Below are 6118 nucleotides of genomic sequence, written 5' to 3'. Positions count from 1 at the left end.
TAAAAATATTTGTACAAGCATGTTAGGTGGGGTGTTTGAGAATTGGTTTGGTCCAGTTCCCAGATGTCACCCCTCATTTCCTATGAAATTAATCTACTGCAGTAATTATTGGCAATAGTTAAAGATTTATCTTCTAACTCCCCAAAACACTTATGTACATGTTGTAATAACTGGCTTTCAGAACCGAAGTCTCTAGTAATATATAAGTTGTAGTTTTGTGGATTTCAGTGGTCACATGAAGGCCCTCTTTCTTTCGTTTCAAAGAAAAATTATCTGGGTTTTTAACTGACCCTTTTCAGGACTGTCAGTATTGCCTGCAATGATTTATTACAGCATTTCCTAGCATCTTGCATATAACTACATTATGTTCAGAAAAGTGTACTACTTTAGTTGGAAAAACTCCAGATTGTTAATTTTGATAGCTCTAAATCTTTGTGCCTCAAAACACTTTTGTACCAAAGCTATGGTAGAAATGACATTAGATCATGCTGTATACTTTGAGAAGGAATGTCAAGTCTTAGTCTGATAATTTTGCAAATAAATATTCAGCTACATTTTGAAATGATGCCTTTTCATTCTCTATAACAACTTCATACAGAAACTGCTAGTTACTTAATTTTTAAGAGACATTACAAAGAATGGAAGTATAGAAGTGTGTTTGGAATGCACACAGTCTCAGAAACCAGCTAGGGGTTTTTGGCTGCGTATTATATTTTACTTGCTTACACTGTCAAACCTGGGGAGATGTGCAAAAAAACTTTTTTTTTTTTTTTTTGGTCTGTGTAGCTATGTACTCTCATTGCTTTGGTTCTTTACCTAACAATCTATCTTTTCCTAAAATCTGTCATTCACAGTGCACTCTGGATACTTTCCACATATACTTTTAGGTATCTGACTTTTATCATCTTTTTGACCTTGTGAATTCTTCATTAGTTTCTTTGACTTCTTCCTGAGAGGGAGAGAGGATACTTACAAATAATCTATATAGGTATATATAATACTTATATATAATCTAGTTAGACTGACGCTCCAGGGAGGTGGGAAGTGCATCTTCTTCCTCAGTGGGTGCTGCAAGCAGCAGTCTATATAACAGATAGTTGCAGCTATCATGATAATTGCCACTTGTCAATTATCTTGAAGAGATGATTTGACAACTTAGGTAGATAAGCTCCTGTGTTTTCAGTTTTATGCTGAGGACTAGATAGATAAATATAATGAACATGCTTGTAAATATGTAGCATCATTAAATATATCTCAGCACTTTGCTTTTAGAAAATAAAAAAGCTTTATGTTGGGTAGTGAATCAAACCGCTAACGTCTTGATTGTAGAAATGTGTATACTGCCTAAAGCAATTCTGCACACTTTTTTTTTTGATGCTCACAATCAGACTTGAACTAAGTATTAAAGTTGAAAGTTTTACTGTTTGGGTGTCTTGGGAACTTATCTTGAAGACTCACATTCAGACTGGTGTCATATTGTCCCACTAAGCATGGGAAATTAATTATCCCATGTTCTCTTCCTTGTCTTGATCTGGAAACTTAACAGAAGTCCTGTATGATCTCTGCAGAGCTGGGAAAATAGTGGATGCTGCTTTCTGTTCATTAACTTGCTTTTCAGTGCTTGGCAGTCTATTTTCCATTTCATTTGGCTTTCAGACTGGATAAATTTATAACCTCTCTCTGATTCTGATTGATGTAATCATAGGCAGTCTGTTCTGGGAAGGGAAGTTGCACTTCCTTATCTAGAACTCAGTTCTGCTGATAAGACCTTATTTTCTTTCTTGTATTGCTACTTCATCTTGTTGCCCTGATTCCACAGAACTTTTGCTTTCATAGAAATCCAGTTCTCTACTATTAATTCACCCTTTAATGTTAAATTGTGCTTGGGTGGTGTATAGCAGCACACTGAATTTCTTGGTCACTGTCTTCAAGCCACTTGAATGGCATACAAAAATGCACCTGGCTTTTGAAAAGGCAGTACCTGAATTGTCTTCTCGCTCTGATGACACAGGAATTCTGTGTTTTCCTACTCAGTGTGGTTAAAGTGAGTCATAGGCATAGGATTTCAAAGAACTGCATACCTATTAGACATATAAACAGCATTTTATGTTTTTAAAAACTGCTTCAAAATCTGTTAGACCTTTAACTATATTTTTTTTTTCCTCTAGGAAGCACAGTGACATTTTATGATTCTATGATAACAAATGAAATGCACTTGGACAGCAAAGTTGGGATTAACAAATTCTGGGAGGAACTGAATCTGCGCTAAAGGATTTTACTGTTAAGTTCTGTTCCCTTTGATCAGGAGTGGTAGGATTCATTTTCCCTTCAAGATACACCTGTCAGAGCCTTACTCTCTTTATCATCAAAGAATGGTCAACTTTCTACAATGTAGAATTCCATAGATGGGTGAGATGAATCTTACCTGGTGTGCTTCCTGGTGCAAGTCTTTATAAATGGAAGTCTGATTATTTGAGATATTACAAAACTGTCTTCCCATAACTGTTATGTAAATGATCAGTTTTGGCTAGATAAACTAGAAGAATGTTCTACCAGTTAATGAAGCAAAAAGCAGAACAGCATGGAGTCTAGATGCCTCATAGATAGCATATAAAAAGCATACATCTGCAGAGACTGTTTGTTAGAAAAGACAGTGAGGGATGGGATGTTTGAATGATAAATGAAAAACAGGTATAGGAAACAGCTGTAGATTCAGAAGGCTTCTAACCAGAACTAGTTATATAGCTAGTCAGCAAAAGTTTAATACTTTTAATGAGCCAAAAAAGCCCCACTGAGCTGTTAAAAGCTCTGCAGGCACTGGCACACTGTAGGTATTTCTACTTGATTTGAAATAACAAGGTTCTGCTTCCAGGAAGGCATCAACTAGTGCCTGTGAGCAGCTACATATCTTGAACCTTGTCAGATACTGAGCCAGATATTTGTGGTGCTTTCTCACCCAGGAATGATATATGTTGCCAAGTGTAACCCCTTCATAGTGAAAATGGGATTACAGAGAAGGGAATTGTAGTGGTGCTATCAGGGTCCAGAATACTTAATTACTGGAAAGAGGGGTGACTTCAACCTCTGTGCTTTCCTCAGCCTGCAGACACTCACATTTCTGAAGAGGAAAATATAGAGTATCTTACTCGATAGGCTAGGGGTCTGCCTTTCTCTCCTGGTTAGACAAAAAGGTGTGCCACATCTGCTTGCTCTGGGTGTGTGTTAAAAGGCAGCGCAGCCCTGTCCTCTCACGGCTAAGGAATTCGTTTCTGAGTAGAGGAAGGCTGGGCTCCATCACCCATGCTCTTGAAAGGCTTGTATTAAGCACCTCTGCACAAAATACAGTCTCCGGAGTGGAAACTGGCACACAGCAGTTGTTGGGTATCCATTAGTCTCCCCTGCTCTCTCATGCCCGAGTTTTCGCAACTTCAGCCTCCTCAGAGAAGTTAAGTCAAGTGGGCCTCTAGCCACGCGGTGGCACTCTCTAGCTTTGCATCAGTAGCCTTCGGTCCAGAAGGTTAAGAAAGAAACACAGAAACCTGAAAAAGTAGCACATTGTTCCTCCATTACCATTCCTTTCCAACTAAAATCTAATACCTTAACAAAACAACAACAAAAAAAACCACCACCCCACACTAAAATCCACTCAAAAAAACCCTTCAAAAATGACGTGTTCAAAACTGGTGACCTAGATCATAGCTTCAAGCCCCTTTAACAGGACAAGAAAAACACAAATCTTCCCCAGACAAGCATCTGTATCCTCTGCACAAACAAAATGCGCTCCAAGAAAGCAATGGAGCACTTGCAGGGAGCAAAAAGAGTTGAAGATGATAATTCTAAGCTGCTTTGAAACGCTTAAAGTTCTGGTAACTGACTTGTTCACAGACAACCTAGAGAAAGTCGGCTGCTCTCAGGTACTACACGGCTTTATTGGGTGACAGGAAAACATGTGTGCAAATACAGCATACTGTGGTAGAGAAGAAACCTCGTAAATGAAGTCAGAGGCAGGTACATGCTGAAAACTGTTGCCGTTAGTTTAAAATGGCCAACTTTTGACAGCTACTTATTTTCTCAAGGGAAATGGCATATGAAATGCTTTGTTTGAGCCTGGTTCTAGGCAGTGACATTCAAAACAACCTACAGAGCAAACCGCTTTTTCTGAAAACGTACCAAAGATATTAGCAGAGTTAGTAGCCATTTTCCCACTTAATATAAATTGCCTGCCTGGTGTTATTGTCTGCTGATGTGCTAAAGCGATGTTCCTCTAAATATTTTGCCTCTAATGCTTTTCTGCCTTCATTTTGCCATTTCAGGTAACGAAGAGAAGAAAAATAGTGTTTAATTTCCCAGAATATTTATCTCTGTCTGGCACTTTAATCACTGAGTGGCAGGTTAAGTTGCCTTTGCAGTGCACTGACATACTAAATGGATTGTATCTTTGCACAAAAAGGTAAACTAAACAAGATTACTCTGACTTACAGTATCATAAAACTTATATGCTATTTAGATTCTGAATTACTTTAGAGAGTTATGTGCTGGGAAACTCTTGAAAATTTTCAGCAGGTGTTTTTCCTGATGTAGCAGATGTACAAATCTGCTCAAAGTACCCTTTCTTTGCCAAGTCAACAGAAGGGAATTTCACCATTGAGTAGAAAATATTTGACTTTTTGGAAGTTGGAATGGATATGATAAATGGAGCATTTTTGCTTTTCTAAAAATAACATGCATTCTTTCTGAATGTTGCCTGAAGTATATCTAACACCACTGGGCTGGTGTTAGATACTTGTGTCAATCAGGTTATAAACTGAGGGAGAGGGAAACTTCTCAGGAGCCAATCCATTCCCAAACTGGGGAAAGACCTTATCAAGAATTACAGACCAGTATCCACCTGTTCGCATTTTTCTTAAAGCGCAGATACATTTCTGTGTGCCTGCCTTTTCTAATATACGCCATAGTTACGTGTTTGAGATGCAGCACACCTGCTTCCTTCTCTCCCTTGACAAGGAGGTTTAACACAGTACCAGTGCAATAGGGTCCTTTGGGTAATATCAGAAAGCAACAGAATATGGGTAATAGGACATAGAAGGAAGCACCTAAGAAGTGACCGACAGTGACCTTGAACCAAAATATTGCCTCCTTTCCTGGAGTTCTTGTACATTTTGGCCTTTGGTCATGAATAAATGGTGGAGGGTTGAGGGTGTTTTTAGAATTGGGGGCTTAGGTCTAGCGATGTACTGAACCCCAAAATTAATTTCTGCATTTTTTCATAAATTCTCTTTAGCGATTCATATCCATGTAATAACCACAAAAATCTCCAAATAAGGCTACACTGTTGTTGTTCAGTGGCAATGCATCAAAGCATCCATGTTTGCTTGAAATTGAAATGTAAATTAATTAGTTTTAGTCTACTGTCCTTTTAAACAGTATCTTCAGCCTTGAACAACCTATTGTTTATTGAGGCAATTTTATTCTCAATTCGGAATTCAATTATTGAGCATCATTGTAAAATGTGGTCAGGAGGTTTTGTCTCATGTTTTAAAAGTTGATGTTAGTACTAACTCTGCAGAAGCATCCAAATTATCAAGAAAAAGGATAGTAAAAGAAATACATCCCCTCCACCTCTGAAAGTATTCACTGCAAAGTGTTTTTAAATTTTTAATTTTTGGCATAATTCTGTACTTATTTCTTTGGTAGATTAATCTGATATGCAGTGCAATTTTCTTTAAATCCTGCAGCTTTGTCTCATCTTGGTCAAGACTTAAATGGCATAAAGACTGAGTTAAAATTCATGCACTCTTGTACCGATGAATTGAACTCAAGAGAAAACACTCGTAAATTGCTTACTAAGTAATCTGAAAAGTGTTTTTCTTTTATGCTCTGCTGTAGGTCTGTCAATTTTACTCTGTGTAAAAGTTCATTTTTCTGTTCTTCCTGAATACCAGAGATAACAATAGTCTTACATGCTTACATACAGCTGAGTAAATATGATGTTCACCACGAAGCAATGATAATTATATGACTATAATATTATTCTTTCTTTATTATCTGAGATGGCAGTCATTCTTCAAGTTTCCCACTTTATTTTACTTGTTGATAACTACAGGTTTCTTAAAATCTT

Source organism: Charadrius vociferus, unplaced genomic scaffold, assembly GCF_000708025.1.
Source record: "Charadrius vociferus isolate BGI_N301 unplaced genomic scaffold, ASM70802v2 scaffold88, whole genome shotgun sequence".
Taxonomy (NCBI): Eukaryota; Metazoa; Chordata; class Aves; order Charadriiformes; family Charadriidae; genus Charadrius; species Charadrius vociferus.
Note: the sequence above shows the minus strand (reverse complement) of the source record.